This window comes from Erinaceus europaeus, chromosome 10, assembly GCF_950295315.1.
Source record: "Erinaceus europaeus chromosome 10, mEriEur2.1, whole genome shotgun sequence".
NCBI lineage: Eukaryota > Metazoa > Chordata > Mammalia > Eulipotyphla > Erinaceidae > Erinaceus > Erinaceus europaeus.
Genome location: NC_080171.1, coordinates 85,801,172 through 85,817,641, shown reverse-complemented (window position 1 = coordinate 85,817,641; position 16,470 = coordinate 85,801,172). Strand labels below are relative to the sequence as shown.

The 16,470-nt window shown below is 38.9% G+C and overlaps 1 protein-coding gene and 1 non-coding gene across 5 annotated transcripts in view; both read left to right on the top strand.

Annotated features, from left to right (window-relative positions):
- Positions 1-16,470, top strand: part of ASTN2 (astrotactin 2) — a 1,286,255-nt gene that overhangs the window by 1,137,075 nt on the left and 132,710 nt on the right. The gene's annotated exons all lie outside the window — the stretch shown is intronic.
- Positions 6,677-6,844, top strand: LOC132540983 (U1 spliceosomal RNA). Its single transcript, XR_009552189.1, has one exon. It is a non-coding gene; the product is annotated as a U1 spliceosomal RNA (small nuclear RNA).

The window sequence follows — 16,470 nt, the reverse complement described above, 5'->3', positions numbered from 1 at the left end:
AGGCTCACATAACACATGAGATGTCATTTGCTCACACAGCACACACTACACACCACACAACACTCACATTCACTCGGTGGGCACAGGTCCACATAGATGCAGAGCACTTGGAATTCAGTAAATGTTTCTATAAGAGAAAAGAGCAGAAGGCCAGAAATCGGGTGAGAAGAAAATGAAGCTTGAGAAAGAGGGAAAAGATGACAGGGAAACAAAGAAGCTTGAAGAACACACCCGGGGAGGAGGGCTAGAGACCAGATCTGGTGCTTGGTTGGGCCTCCTTTTCCCTATTCTGGTCCCAGTCATGGTCACTGTAGCAAAGAGCAAGCTGGTTTCTAGTGGTTCCCTTGGGGAGGCCACACAGGCTTAGTGGCTACAGCTGGGGCAAATGGTGCCCCCTGGAGAGTGAGCCACCAACTTGGGGCCAAGACTTGGGCCTCAGTCTCAACAGAGGCAGAGATACCAAACCACAGCTTCCTCTCCCCAAGTTTCTGAAGCTCCAGTTTATGTCCAGGGACATTTGCCCTAGCCCATCGCATCTCATTTAATCCTGATCTATGAGTGCTGACAGTCTACTTTTTGACATTCTTCAGGCAGCAAGTGTCATAAAAATTACTCAAACAGAAATACATATTTTCCATTTCCTTCTTTGAAAGAATGTTTTTCTTTCTTTTTTTTTTTTAAGTAAAAAAAGGAAAAATTGAATGATCCTAGGAAAGTCTGTCCCCCAAAAGAAAAGATAGGCCAGGCTGGTAAAGGACATGGCAAAGTTTGCTTATTATGTAACTGAACAATTAAAACTCACTTCTTGGAACTATGGAATTTTCAGTGAAACATATTTAGATCAACAAGCCTGTTCAAAGCACTATCATTGTATAGACCAGTGCAGGGAACTGGGATAACGAAGTAAGAGGGCCACATTCCAAAATAAAGTCTAATGAGGAATGGGTACATAACTTGAAGTTTGTAAACTGAGTGTCAGAGTTAAGTATATAGGATTTAACATATATATATATGTTAATAATGGAAGGAAAGACCTAGGGGTGCTTACTAATTGAAAGTCTACCATGTATGCGGCTCCAGAGACTGCATATCCATTGTATGAATGCAAACTCATAAAATGAACTCTGTAAAATAGGGATTAATAGCTTCATACTACAAAAGAAAAGTTCAAGACTGATAACCTTCTTAACAACAGGAGTTGGGAAAACTGGACATCAACATGTAGAAAATGAAACTAGACCATGACTGAACACCATATGCTAAAACTAGCTCAAAATAGATTAAAGACTTAGGTGTTAGATCTTAGACTGTAAGATACACAGGAGAAAGTATAGATGAAACACTTTAGGGTCTCACCATCAAAGTCACATTTGGAGACTTAATTCAGTGGTCGAGGTAAACTAAGCAAAGAATTAAAAAGAGAGAGAGAGAGAGACTACATCAACTTAAAAAAAAAAAAAAAACCTTGTTCTCCACTTTGGAAATAAAATTCCACAAAGATAAAAAGACAAAAGATATTTGTGTATTGCACATCATCTGACAAGGAGTTGATAATGGAAAACTGATAAAGAAACCATACAACTCAGTAGCAACAAAAGAAGAAACTCAATAAAACAAAAGTAGGCAAAAGATTTTAATGGAGTTCTCCTTGTAAGATATACAGATGGTCCAGAGACAAATGAAAAAAACCTCCACTTATCACTAGATAAATGCAAATTAAATATAAATACCACTTCAAAGCTATGAGAATGGTGTTCATCAGTAAAACAGAACATGACAAGTGCTGATAAGGATGCAGAGAAAGAGGAACACTATAGACTTTTGGTAGGAATGCAAACAGGTGCATCCTCTATGGAAATTAAAGGAAGAATTCTTAAGCAAATAAAAAAGGAAATGCCTTGTGACTCAGCAATACCACTGGTAGGGATACATGTCCAATTGACATTAAAATACTAATTTGAAAGAATATGTGCACCCCTGTGTTCATAGCTGTATTATTCACAATAGCCAAGGTGTGGAAACAACATAAATCCTTATAAATAGAAGATCACATTGAGAAGTTATGAGGTATAGGTTAAATGGAATACTACTATGTAATTTTAGAATGACAGTATTATGCTTTTTGGGACAAAATGGGTGGAATTAAAGATGATTGTGCTAAATTAAATAAGTAAAGGAATGAGATACAATTACTGATTGGTTTCACTTATAAGTGGACCATAGATAACTAAAGTAAGTGAACTTTTGAAAAAAATTAACTGTATCTCTCTCTCAGACTTTGTGAAAACTATAGTGATTACAGGGTTGAAAGCCTGGGACGTTGGTGTGTGTATGTGTGTATGTGTGTGTGTGTGTGTGTGTGGTGATTTACACTCATACACCTATGACTGTGACACTATACCCTTGTGAGCATATGATTTTGTAAACCACTATTAAATACCTAATAATAAAAAAGATACCAAAAGAGGGAGGGGGTCATCATATGAAGTACTTGATATCGTGCCAAGAGCTATGGCAAACATATTATATGTGTTGTCTCATCAGATGTTCACAGTACCATGCCCTACTTTTGTCATTTTTACACATAAGCAAATTGAGACTCAAAGATTTTTTAATCTTACTTTAAATTGTACATCTGTCTAGTCAGTAACATTACTGAGATGCAAACTAGGCCTGTTTGACACTTTCCATTAAATTAATTAGCTGATAAGTCAATTTTGTTTTTATTTATTTATTGTTTATAAAATGGAGACATTGACAAAACAGTAGGATAAGAAGGGTACAACTCCACACAATTCCCACCCCCAGAGCTCCATAGCCAATCCCCTCCCTTAATAGTTTTCCTATTCTTTATCCCCCTGGGATTATGGACCCAGGATCATTGTGGGGTGCAGAAGGTGGAAGGTCTGGCTTCTGTAATTGCTTCTCCACTGAGCATGGCCATTGGCAGGTCAATCCATACTCTCAGCCTGTCTCCCTATTTACCTAGTGGGGTAGGGATCTGGGGAGGGGAGGCTCTAACACACATGGTAGGGTCCTCTGCCCAAGGAAGATGGGTTGGTATCATGGTATCATCTGGAACCCAGTGGCTGAAAAAGAGTTAAGATATAAAGCAGAAAAAATTGTTGACTAATAATGAACCTAAAGGCATGAATATCGCAGATGAAGATTGAGGTCTTTGTTGTGGAAAAAGCTAGTAGGTCTGTTTTAGGTATATCCCAGAGGGCCCATGACTTTACTAGTTTTTGCCTGAACCTAACAGGTAATATGCAGGTGGACCCAGGTTATTGTCAGGGGAGACAGTGTTATAGTGGGGGAAAAAAAGACTAAAAAGCTAGATCAGGGAAGAGGGTAGCTTCCAAAAATGTCACAACCAGGCCACCCCATCACCTGGGGCCCTATTCAGGGAGCCCTGGGTTTCTAACATGATGGACCTAGACCATTAACAGATCCCTCTCACCACTGTCACTGGTCATCTCCATCAGAAAAAACATAATGAACCCCTTGTGGGCCCCTATAAGAATTTTCCCTCAGTGTGGATCAATAATGGTAGGGAATGTTCCACTCTCTGAAGACTGGTTGGACAACATATTCTACCCAAGGAAGATGGGATCTGAAATTAGCGCAGCCTGGAATGTCTGTAGCAGTGACCACAGAATGTGAGCTCAGACCTACAGGGATGTAGAGGTTCCATAGGCTCCTGTGCCGAATATGGGCCATATATCTACCAGTGAGGTTTCCAGTTAACAATATTTATATACTTTCCCATGTTTGGGAGGTACTCTTTTCCATGATAAGTCAGTTTTGTTGTAACTGTGACTACACTGCTTTGTGCTTGCCTTTTCAGGTAGGAAAAAAGAAACAGAAACAAAGAGACAAAGGAAAAGTTACCATAGTGCTAAAGTTTCCCTCAGTGTAATAGGGACTGGACTCAAAGCTAGGTTTTATCCATGGCAAAGGAGGAATGGAGGAATCCTTTCTGGTGAGATAGCTCTTAGGCACGATGCTTTAACAAAAAGTTCTGTGTGTGACACTGATTTACACAACTATAAGATTTAAATATATCTTCACACCTATATATGTATACAGTTCATCATATCTATTACCAAAATTCCTGTCCTATTACATTTTATCTCTTCACTTACCCTTCCCTCATCTATTCATTTCTTCTTAAACCACTATAATTTTCACAATCTAAGAGTCAGTTTGGTTATTGTTATTATTGCAATCTTGTTTGCTTTAGTTATTTATATTTCACATATGAGTGAAACCATCTGGTAATGGTCTTTCAATTTGTTGCTTATTTCACTTAGTATAATCACCTCCAGTTCTGTTGTTTTTGGTTTGAATGACACAATCTCATATTTTTTCATGGTAAAGGAATAGTTGACTGAATATTGCCCCATAACTTCTTTATTCACTAACTTGTCAATAGGGATTTAGATTATTTTGTAACATCTTGAGTCTCCTCTGGGTCAGCTTGATCAAGTTCCTTTACATCATTGTATGCAAGGCTATATCTAAGAACAAGGGCAATATAACAGTTGTACATGAACCTCATAGCCGCTCTAGACTCAGGATAGTGAAAATAACCAGCCCAGAGTTGCCCCACAGAGGTTACATAATTCATAGGCTATATTTTATTTCTAATGTTGAGAATAGAAGACTAGAAGGAGGGAGTAGTGTTCAAATATTCTTGTTTACTCCAGTGGGATATATATATATATAACTTAGCACTGACATTTATGTTAGATAGATTCAGCTATTGAGATCTGTCTACAAACTGAAGTTCCAAAGATGGGGAGTTCAATGACTGTCTCTGATTGAAAATATGTTTAATTTTCTCCCCACCTATTCTTGGTCTTTAGTTTACTTGTTGCAATGATCTATGAGGCTTCTTAATACACTGTGGGAGGATCCATTGATACAATCCTGGACTAAAATTCTGAGAAACCTTGTTTCAGTGTAGAGGATACCCTAGCGTTTCCATCATCAAAATGAACTTCAGAATCACTCCTATTTTACATTGTACTTTTTCTTCTTCAACTTTATTTAGGGAAGTCAAAAAGAGTGTAGACCCAATTTGTGTTATTAATGGCATCTATAAAAAGATACTTAGGTTTTATCAAGAGACAAGTGCCTAAGTTGAAGTCTCAGCTCCATTTAGTAGTAGTTCCACTTTCTGAATGGAATAATAATACCTTCTAGGGCTGCTGGAAGGTACTGAATACAATACAGACTCGATGAACATTAGCTTCTATTTATGTGACCTTTTTCATTAATGTTATTATTAAAGACAAAACTCTTAAGATTCACTTTCCACTTCCACAACAAGTATGCAGTAACTTTCATCTGGACATTTGAAGAAGAGGGTGTAAAATGAAAAATACTTAGTATAGGCCTGGCAGACTATAATGATTCACTAACTAGTAATTGCAAACTATATTCCTTTCAACTTATGCCCCTTTCCCCCTATCCTTTCTCTCTTCTATCTTTCCATGATTTATTTTGTGGAAAAGTTCAAAGAATACCATCGTGTTGGACTTCACATACTCTTTCCTCTTATTTAAACCATCCTTTTTTGGTCTTACTATCTTCTGCCTCCTCAACTTCAATTTGTCTTCCACATCAAAGTCAGAAATTTCACCCAAGGTAATTATGGAGTCACAGCTCTTCTCTAAGAATGTAACAATTAAACACCTACCAGAGCCTATATTCTAGGAACTTTTGAGTCCTCATCCACCTCATGGACCCATGCAGAAGCTGCATATGTACATAATTTTCAGTCAAATGACACAGAAACTACAAGGAATGCAGAACTCTGCTGAGAAGAGCATCCAGAAGTGAAGCAGAATGGGGGAAGGCTAAAAGAAGATGCCCAGTGGAGGGTCAGTTCTCAGCTTACAACCCTACCAGAGGTGTGCATCAGTCAGACAAATATGCAGTTCTCTTCCCAGCTCTGTATTTAGGGATGTTATATTGATGGTATGAAATGAACTATGGTGGATTTCCTGGAAGTCAACCAGTTCTACAGATTAGCATCTTTCCTCCCCAACTCCACCTGCCAAGTTGCTGTGTGTATGTGGTGTGTGTGACCATGTCCAGAGAGCCACTTGTTAATCATTTGCCAGCTCGTGACTACACCTAAGTCTTATCAATTATTCTCAAGGTATATGACCCCTGAGGTTTTCAGTTCCTGTGATAGGGGTTGCAGTAGAACCTGGGTTGTATGTTTGACAAACATACACTCTTTCAGGTGATCTGTCTTGCTGACTTGATGCTTAAGATTCTGTTAAAATAGCTGTTCTTGCCTGCATGAAAGAAGATGGCAGTTATAGCAAAGACAGGTGGGGTTCGTGGGCGCATTAGGCTGTGGTACCAATCTGACCATAATTGAAAGAGAGAAAGAAGGAACATTTCTGGAATGTTTAGCAAAGTAATTGCAAAATCAAGTCAGTCTACCATCATATATGCATGAAAGAATACTACACATCTATAAACAAAAAGATACAGTCTTGCATTTACAACAACATGGATGGAATTGGAAAGAGTTATGCTAAATGAAGTAAGTGAAAAGGAAAAAGACAGATAGCAGATATTTGCCATGCATGAAGTAAACACACACACACAGACACACACACACACACCAGACAGAACCAAACCATAGAAAACTGTGATACTTACCTGGCAGGGGAGATACCATGATCATGAAGGTGGTTTTCTCAGGATGAGGCTTATCGATTGCACTCCGGATGTGCTGACCCCTGCGATTTCCCCAAATGTGGGAAACTCACTCAACTGCATGATTTATGGTAGTGGGGGACTGTGTTCGTGCTCTCTCCTAAAATAAAAAAAAAGAAAACTATGTGATGGGGAGTGGGTGGTGGTGCACCTGGTTAAGCAAACATGTTATAAAGTGCATGGAACTAGATTTGAGGCCCCAGTCTCTGGTCTCCATCTGCAGAGGAAAAGCTTTTCAAGTGGTGAAGCAATGTTGCAGGTGTCCCTCTGTCTCTGTCCCTCTCTATCACTCCCTTACCTCTAGATTTCTGGCTGTCTCTATCCAATAAATAAAGATAATATAATTTATTAAAAAAAGAAAACTGTGATTTAATGAAACATGAAAGAATTTATTATTAGAATTAGAAGTATAGACAGGAAAAATCTTCAAAATCAAAGGCCTAGAATCATGAAAGAACTTGAACTATCCATGGACTCATGGGGGATTTTAACATGGATTCAACATGAGATAAAGAATGGAGTTAGTAGGGTCCTGGCGGTGGCAAACCTAGGTGAGTGCAGACATTACCATACACAAGGACATGGATTCATGGCCTGGTCCCCACCCACAGAGGGAAAGTTTCACAAGTGGTAAAGCAAGTGCTGCAGTTCTCCCTCTCCCTCTCCCTACTTCCTCTTTAATTTCTCCCAATTTCTTTGTCCTATCAAATAAAAAAAATAAATAAAAAAGGAAGAAAGAAAGAGAGAAAAAAAGGTGGAAATATTTGGCAGCTAGGATGATTAACTCCATGGGTGGGGGGCAAGGTGGTGGTGATTGGGTGGTAGTAGGCCTAGTTGAGTATATATTACTATGCACAAGGACCCAGGTTTGAGTACCTGATCACCACCTACAGAGTAGACACTTGAAGAGCAAGTCTACTAGTGTCTTTCTCTATCTGTCTAGATATCGCTTCCTCCCACTCTCAATTTCTATGGTCTATGAAATAAAATTTAAAAACACTTAGAAATAATGGAACTAGTGAGAAATATCCCTGAAGGAGATATCAAGGCCAGACAAGTTTAAGAAATTGGGTATAGTTTGTAGACTGTAGTTAATGGAAGTATTACTATTTTTTTTTTCCTGCAAGTGCATTTAACAGACATTACTGCCTGAAACTTGGAAGATAAGCTGGAGAGGTAAGGTAGAAAGCAAGAAGTTAGAGGTGGACAAAAGGTTCATGTGAGTAGGAGATGGTAGGAACAATAAATTTAGAAAAGTAAAGGCTATTAAGAGAGAGCGAGGTGGAGATGGGGGCTTGAACCCGGGTCCTTGTGCAGGCCCTTTGCAATATAACTAAAATATGCCTACTAGCTATCTACAAAATGGAGCCCCCCCCCCAACTCTTCATCTGCACTATTCCAGCCTTTAGGTCCATGATTGGTGAACAATTTGTTTGGCTTTGTACGTTAATTCTCTTTTCAACCACCAGGTTCCAGATGCTAGCATGATGCTGACCAGACTTCCCAGGACAGACAACCCCACCAATGTGTCCTGTAGCTCCACTTCCAGAGCCCTTCCCCACTGAGGAAAGAAAGAGACAGGGAGTATGGATCAACCTGTCAATGCCCATGTTCAGCGGGGAAGCAATTACAAGCAATTACAGAAGCCAGACCTTCAACCTTCTGCATCCCACAATAACCTTAGGTCCATACTCCCAGAAGGTTAAAGAATAAGAAAGCTATTAGAAGAGAGGATGGGATACAGAGTTCCAGTGGTGGGAATTGTGTGGAGTTATACTCCTCTTATCCTATGGTTTAGTCAATGTTTCTTTTTATTTATTTGTTTATTTATTTTCCCTTTTTTTTGTTGCCCTTGTTGTTTTTCATTGTTTAGTTACTATTGCTATTGATGTCGACACTGTTAGATAGGACAGAGAGATATGGAGAGAGGAGGGGAAGACAGAGAAGGAGAGAAAAAGATAGACACCTGCAGACCTGCTTCACCTCCTGTAGGTGGAGAGCCGGGGACTCAAACTGGGATCCTGACACTGGTTCTTGCACTTTGTGCCATGTGCGCTTAACCTGCTGTGCTACCACCCAACTTCCAAAGTTTCTTTTTTATAAGTAAAAAATTAAAAGAGAGAGAGCTAGAATATTGGGCCTAAATGAGTAAATAACTACTGAATTTGAAATAGTATAGTTGTAAAGAGTCTACAATGATAGTCAAAAAATTTATGTTACACATACTTAAAAACAAGTTCCTCCATAGTTCTGCTAAGTAATAGTTTTAAAAGTCAGGCCATAACCCTTAGTGGTTTGTGAAATTAATTTAATGTTCTCTTTAAAGTTATGTATGTATGCATGTATATTATTCTATATTGCATGTAGCAAAGACATTATTTTGTAAATCTTTGTCTCAATCACATATACATGCATGTGCACATTGGTTGTGATGTAAAACATGAATTTCATTAAACATGTTTAAAAACACTTTAAAATATGAACTCGTGTAGGGCATGAGTTCTATCTTGTACATCATAAACACAGTTCTAGAATCAGAGGAGACCTTTTGTTCTAACTGACTTAGAAATGTTTGTCACTAAAAACCTATTCCCTACCTCTTTGAGTTACAAATAATGCTTGGAGAAGTTAAGCAATGTCTCCAAGATCAGATAATTTTCAGATAATGTTTTTTGAAATACCTGGTCTGAAAGAGAATGAGTGAATCACAATGTTACTACATTAATTTATGATCTCCCTTTAAGAGTGAATACATGAACAATTGCAGACTATAAATTAATGTCATAATAATACACGAATTAATGGATATATTCATGAATGAGTTACTAAATAAATATCTAGATTTAAAAATCCTGGTCAACAAATTAACAAAGGCAAAAAAAGATGGGAGGGAGTAAGAGGAAGAGGGAGGGTACAAAAGAGTAAAAGAAATTCTGGAATTGTCTCACAAACACTCTGAGTGGCAGCCAAAGAGTGAAGTATTTCTGAATGACCCCAAGCAGGGGACCACAAGTTGGAATTAATCATGTGGCCAGCACAGAGATCAGCCAAACTTGACCAAGTGATGATGGCCTTATAGTAGACTTTGTTACACACCAGTTTATAGAGTGAGCAATTAACTGGCCCAGCATGGGGGTAGTCAGGCGCCTGACATCAGAGAATGAATGAGGTGTTTGGGGTGGAGAGAAATGGACTTTTTTTCCCAGCTCTGGTCTGCTGAATCATCCCCAGCCCTGAGGGCTGCCATGCCATTATTCATCAGTCCCATGACTAGGAGCCAACTAGATCCATGCACGCTGAGCTACCTCAGAAAACTGCATGTTTAGTTCAGGGGAAAGGTGCATTAAGGTGAAGAGAGAGAGAAGCCAAAGAACCTCATGTAAACACTAACAGTTGCCCACACTTACACCATTTTTAACTACTTGAATCAGATCTAGACTCAAATGTTTCTTTACTAAGCTGTTATGGGACACTGGCAAAATCACTTTACCTTTTTGAGCTTCAGTTTATTTGTCTTTTAAATGGACATAATAGTGCTCTTACCCTATTTTTAGAATTCATGTATTATGCATACCATTTGTACTAAGTAGGTGATAATGAATAATATAGTAGATATTTATTTTCTCTAAATACTTATATATTATAAACATTTTTCCTTTTGCCTTCAAAATTCTCCATACTTCTCACTCAATCCATTGATTCAACAAGTACATATTGGTTGCTTACTATATATCAGATGCTAGATGCTGAGGACCAAAGAGATCAAATTCCTTGTCATTATAGAGCCAATATGTTCGGGGTGGGGGGACACGGTCATAGTGTTGTGTAACTCCAGGATCAGCGGTGACTCTAAAAGGAAACAGCCTTTTGTTTTTTGAAATAATATATAGATTGTTGAATAGTACTAGGCAATATAGAAGAAAAAGATCAAAAGTGAGGGCTATATAATTTGACATAGGGTGGACAGAAAAGGCCAGCATTTGAACAAAGACCAGAAGGGGGTGAGAGTGCCTTGTGAAACAGTGCCCCTGGTAGAGGAAAGAACAAGTGCAAATACACTGAATTAGATGTGTATCTGGTGTGCATGCTGATCTTGAGGGATGGGAATAGCTTGGGAACCTTTGTTCAGACTGTTCTATTCCAGATTCCTCCCCCCTGGCATTCTAGTGGGAAGATTTTTTTTTAATCCCTTTATTGAGGAAATGTTGATTTACAAGACTGTTATCCCAGAGGAATAGTTTCATATCCTTCCCCAGTTAGGTGTCAGAAACATCTTAAGGATAGCCAGCTCCTATTCCTTGGGAATATGGGTAGAGTAATTGCTCTATGATGGTCTGCTTACATCTGTCCTCTCACTTCAAGTTACAAGTTCCTTGAAGACTACATGTTCTTGCCTCTTTTAGTTATTTCTGTATCTTTAACTCTAAGAAGACTCTCTGGTTTAGAGTAGGCACTGAAAGAATATTTATTAAATGCAATGTTAGAAGAACAAACATACTTTCTGAACCTTCTCTCTTACTTCTGCCTAATGAGAATTGCCTTATCCTTCATCTTTCAAGGCCCTGCATAAGCCTTGCATCCTCCCAGGAGTGTTCTTTATATTTTCAAGGTCATACTCACCTTTCCTTGACCTGAACTCTAAAGTCTACAGAAGAGAACTCTGATCCTATGGGATTCTAATCTATGAGCCTTACAACATTAAAAAGAAAGAAAGAAAGAGTTCTGGGATTAATTAGTTTGAGAAATTGTTGGCTAATCCAATCTAACTGGGTTCTTTTATTCAGTGATTTCTCAGAAACTTAAGTATGATCTCAAGAAGAGATGCTGTTAAGGACTTTATATATATAGGTTCACTTTCTTAAGGAAACACTTAGGAACTCACTTTTAGAAACACTGAGGTGAAACTTGGTTGACAGTCTCCTAGCTTCTGGAATATTATTTGATTTAACTTCAACCTTTATCTGCCACTCTGGCTTCACGACCCAAGGCAATCACCTTGGTTTGTTTTTTACCTTCTTCATGTCTGCTGAGGGCAAGAAAGAAAGAAAGAAACAAAGAAAGGAAGGAAGGAAGGAAGGAAGGAAGAAAGAAAGAAAGAAAGAAAGAAAGAAAGAAAGAAAGAAAGAAAGAAAGAAAGGAAGAAAAGGGCTTCTCAGGAAAGAGAAATGACCTCAGACTTTAAATTTATCCTGGCCAGTGAGAAAACCTCTAATGAAATATAAAGAGTCCCAATCATGAGAATTGGAAAAAAGCCAACAGAATGAAAAGAGACACCTATGACCCAGGCCTGTGGAAGAAGAGGGCATGGCTTTTTCTTTCTTGCCCTACCTTCTCAAGTAGTCTCAACAATAAAAGCTTGGCAGATCAGTTCATGCCGTAAAAATTGAATTAGTGGTGGTATGTAACGGATGCAGCTTGATACCCAAAGGGATGGGATCTTTATCTTCATTCCCTGGGGCTTGTTGGAGACGCCAGCCTACCTCTCCAGATTTTGACAAGGAGACTCTTGTTTTTTTCTCAGTCTCATTTTGTCTGTATCTTTTAAAAGTTTATTCCTTTTTTCTGTTTTTCTCTCTGGTGGTCTCCTTTGTGTTATAAAGTTGGAGTAACTTTTTTTTTCATATCTGGGGCCTAAACTTGAAGTGAGAAATGGGAACGGGTATAGTATCGAGATAAGATAAATGTAACTGAGTGTGTTTCAATGTTTTATTAATGTCAACTCCGTTTTTTTTTTTTTTTTCTCCTCCAGGGTTATTGCTGGGTTCGGTGCCTGCACCATGAATCCACTACTCCTGGAGGCCATTTTTTCCCCCTTTTTGTTGCCCTAGTTGTTGCAGCCTCGTTGTGGTTATTATTGCCATTGTTGAAGTTGCTTTGTTATTGGATAGAACAGAGAGAAATGGAGAGAGGAGGGGAAGACAGAGAGAGGGGGAGAGAAAGATAGACACCTGCAGACCTGCTTCACTACCCATGAAGCGACTCCCCTGCAGGTGGGGAGCCGGGGGCTCGAACCAGGATCCTTACACCGGTCCCTGCACTTTGCGCCACGTGCGCTTAACCCACTGTGCCACCACCCGACGCCCTCAACTCCGTTTAAGTCAACAGACATGTCTTGAACTTCTATCAGGACTCCATCACAGGTACTGAGAAGGTAAAGATGAGTAAGTCATAGTGATTACTCACAAGGATTTGCCAGCTTCATCAAGGAGACAGATACATAGTGATGAAATGTATGATATTATGCACTCAACTTGTGGGTACTTAGGTGGAAATACATGGTGGATTTGTGCATGTAAGATGACTTGTGTATGAATAATATATGTTTTTTGAGAAAAATAAAAGGAAAGAGGAAATAGCAAAATGGTTTTACAAAGAGACTCACATGCCTGAGGCTCTGAGGTCCTAAATACAGTCCTCTGCACCACCATAAACCAGAACTGAGTAATCATAATCATAATCTGGTAATCATAATCAATCAATAAATATTTATTATGACAATGAATGGTTTACAGTAAATAGAATTGTTGGTATCTGAGTAAAATCTCTTAATTTTATACAAAACACTCTCAACCCCAGCCTGGGTCCTCCTCCACCATCATTCCCTGGGACCTGAAAGTGCACCCCCCCCAGCCCCAGCCCCAGATCTTGTCGATGTTGGATAGGACAGAGAGAAATGGAGAGAGGAGGGGAAGACAGAGAGGGGGAGAGAAAGATAGACACCTGCAGACCTGCTTCACCACCTGTGAAGCAACTCCTCTGCAGGTGGGGAGCCAGGGTCTTGAACCAGGATCCTTAGGCTGGTCCTTGTGCTTTGTGCCACCTGCGCTTAACCCGCTGCACTACCACCTGACTCCCAATCAAATATTTTTTACCTGTAGCTCTTCATATACTTACAAAAGTACACTGAAAGTAGATTGAAAGGGAAAAGACCATAGACAGTTCACAATGGATTTATATATCATTTTTTTCTCTTTCTAAATTAACTGTGGGAAGGCATTTACAAACATACCATTCTATTTCTTAACCCCAAGTAGAATAAGGCCAGACATAGAGAAGCATTTAACCTGTGTCCATTGTATTTCTTCTCCTGAAATTATTTGCTTTTCATCTGGTGTGATGTAATTTCCACTGGTTTGTGAGACACAATAAGGTTAGGGCATAGGCCTTCAAACTGGAGCAAAGGCAGCAGTTTAGAGGAGTGGAGTTCTCCGCTGCCTCAGAGGTTAGGACTTCCAAAAAAGGTATGTTCCTTGCCTTGGCTGGCAAACAAAGATAGCACTTAGAGTGAGAGCTGTTCCCCCTTCTCAAATGGAATCTCCACAAAGATCCAAATCTCTTTGTTGGCTTTGGCTGTTTACTCACTTTTTGTTTGTTGATTCAGTTTTTGTTTGTTGCTTACTCATCCTGTTTGTTTTGTGTAACATACAAACTGCTCTGTTTTAGAGATTTCCATGAATGAGTGGCTCATGGTAGATATTCAATAAATACTGACTGAAGGAATGAAAAGCATGAGTAAGAGTGAGCATTTGTTCAGTGTCTTATGTATACCACAGAACTTTATCTAATTCTTTCCATTCTCATGTCAATCTGATGTGGTGGGTCAGACAAGCACACATAATCAGGATTTTTAGCTCAGCCCCAGTTCTATGTTTGTTTGTTTGTGTAACTCCCCTGTATCAGTTGACTAGTGATAAAGAGGTGAAACTGTTAACTTGTAGGTGCCTCCTGTCAGCTAGAGTAGACCAGCGTGGAACAGTTGGACTCAAGGTTGGAAAGTAGGCTGAACTGCACCACTGAGAGAATACAGCCTGATAAGAACCCTTAGCCCTATGGAATCAAGCAGGTTTGCTTTTCTCAGACAGGATGCCCCTGGATGTTTGGGTCTCCTCCTCCTTCCCCCAGAGCTGAACATTCTGTACCAAAACAATGCGAAATTGTTGACTATCTGCTGTGATTCTGCTTAGAAGTGGTCTATATCCTTCTATAAACTTTCTTGATTCCTGGAGGAAGAGGAGAAGGCAAACTTAGCATGTGATTCTGGCTCAACTATTCTTGATTCTGTGAGCTTAGGCATGCAGTGTTTTTCTTTTCTCCTTAGTATAGTATAGGAGAGAGAGAGAGAGAGAGAGAGAGCGCTAACATAAAAGATATGTAGAGAGAATCAGAGGCAGTTCATTGGTGTGTTCAATTGAATTTGGTTATTAGTATTATTTTTTAGTTCTCCAGAACTCACTACTTTAAACAAACTTTCTTTTTCTTTTTTTTTTTTTTTTTTCCCCAGAGCATTACACGACTCTGGTTTATGGTGGTGTAGGGGATTGAACCTAGGACTTTGTAGCCTCAGGTATGAGAGTCTCTTTGCATAACCATTACACTATCTACCCCCAGCCCTGTGCAAACAATTTTTATATTCAGAGAAACAGAGACCACAGTAGACAAGGCTCAGACTAGTAAGTCCTCTGAGTGATAGTCATGTTACTGTTGGTATCTGTGTTGTTGTTTTATTTGAGGGTCTTCAGGTGGTCTAAGATATCACTGTATGTATTTGGGACCTAAGATTTAGCAGGAACTGTGTGACACCAATAGTTTGAAAATTTTGGGTAGACAGAGTTGGTGCCCTTTGTTTTAAGCTTTACAATATAGAAGTTTGCTCAGAGCATTTGTCTAGAACATAGACACTGGATGAATGTAGTTATTCTGTTGAGGTACTTAGGGCTTCCTAATGAGACAACTGAAACAAAACACACACACACACACACAAATCCAGCAGTGTATAATCAATCATAGCCTCTTGGAACATGGACAGTTCTTGAAGCAAATGCAAGTTCAAACTGTTGAGGAACCAAAGAGCAAAATGAGAGGTGTGTGTGCGTTTTTTTTTTTTTTTTGAAGGTTTTATTTGTCTGCCTTATCACTGCGCCTCTTTCATCCTGGAGGTTTATAATTGCTCAGAGACATAGAAAATACTACATGTGTTTACATATACTTAGAAAAAAAAAGTATGGGAAATGCACACCGAGATGCCAACAGTGGTTATTTTGAAGTGGAGTGATTGCAGGTAATTTATTTTTTTCCCTCTTTGTTTATATATACTTTCCACTATTCCAATAGAAGACCATGCATTACTTAGGTAATTTATGTACGAACATGAAGGGACTCAACCCAAGATCCTCCAAATTACAGTCCTTTAGTTTCTGTACCAACCTGTGGTTTCTTTAAGGACAGTTTCCAAATGGGAATGCCCTGTCTAAACTGAGAGCAAGAAGGGCACATAGGGAAATTGGTGGCCATCCGCTCCTAGACAACTAGGAAGGTGCATAAAAGGGAAAGAACATATCATTTATGGATTTCTATTATTTTCTTCCCACATTGCTGAGTGTTGTAATTATACTGTCTTATTTTATCTACCCAGGAGTATTACAAAGTTAGGCCTTACTTTTCTCATTGCACAGGAAAAAAAAAAAGTTTGAGACTTAGAGAATTTTGGTTGCCCCAGATTGCATACCCAGGAAGTAGTAATCATTTAGACTCAAAATACTGTTTTTAAATACCATATCACTGGGTTGAACAACATTGAAGCTTAGCAACTGATGCATATATTTACATATATCTTCATTTATAGCACTGTATATACATATATATATAGTACACTGCAACATGCCTATATATGTATGTGAACATGAACTTATAACTTTAGCTTTTTAGATGCACAAGGAAAATCAATAGAAA